Below are 1,187 nucleotides of genomic sequence, written 5' to 3'. Positions count from 1 at the left end.
ATGTTCTGTTATACAAAATCCTTCATTACCAAGCCAGAGGCAGGGGAGTAAACTTCTCACACAAGGAGACTCTGCAAGATGTCATGTGGCTATAGGCAAGGTTGTATAATCTTCCTACAGGGCTGGGAACAAACAAGTGGGAACAATATTATAATCTAGCAGAATTTATTTAACTGAATTAAGGCAATGAATTAAATGATGCCCCAGAGTTTTGAGCTGTTCCAGGATGAATGGTAGTTGGGTTGTAGTAGAATATGTAGAGATTTTATACACAGACCCATTAAGCGCTGAGCCTTTTCAGATGAGTTACAAAGTATTATGGTTTAGGTAACAATTTACCCCTTAATGATTTATGGATAGTAGATGGATGTCCCCCAAGGATTCATGGGTTGGGACAATTGTATTGTAATGATGTTAAGTGAAAACTTAATCCCTTCATGGTATCTCTGTACAGGTCTTTGAACATGATATATCATTAGAGTGGGGCTCCCTTGATTGAGTTCTGGGGTGCATATAAGAAAAAAAGGAAGAGAGAGAAGCACATAGATATAGAGTTTGCTCTGCTCTCCTAAAAGCTCTGCCTTGCACTATTTGGTGATGCCTTTGGACTTTCTAGCCACCAGAAATGTGTTTTTTTTTTTCAAATAAATTTATATTTTTGAAATAAATCACCGAGTATCAAGTATTTCTGTTAGCAACGCAATAACAGCCTAAGACACATAATCTGGTTGATGTAGTTTCCACATCTGCCAGGAGGTGCTAACCTGTATCACACAAGTTGTTCAAAGGATTCAGGGAACATTATATGCAAGCTGCATTGCACAGAGGTTAGCACAGAGAAATGCATGAGGAGTGTTGTTATTAATTAACTTTCACTGGACAACTTCCAACTGCAAGTTAAAGGTTTGGGATACTTCAGCACACTGTTTTTATTCATTTTCACTTCTTCATTTGGACCCAGTGGATGGTTTCAAGTCTATCATCTTGGTTCTCGGGAATAATTTGATCTCATGTTATGAAAGTGAACATTAAAATTGAAACTTACTGATTCATTAATAAAAAAAAAATACATGAAATCAGTGTTATCCCCAAACCGATTGTAATTCAAGGGCAAACTTCATTAAGCCACTTAAGTCTTTGACCGCTACCTATCAATCTTGTTAAATTTGTTTTTATCATTTTCTATT

The sequence above is a fragment of the Tupaia chinensis genome, unplaced genomic scaffold, assembly GCF_000334495.1.
Source record: "Tupaia chinensis unplaced genomic scaffold, TupChi_1.0 Scaffold000710_1, whole genome shotgun sequence".
Classification (NCBI taxonomy): Eukaryota; Metazoa; Chordata; class Mammalia; order Scandentia; family Tupaiidae; genus Tupaia; species Tupaia belangeri.
This window is presented reverse-complemented; position numbering follows the sequence as displayed.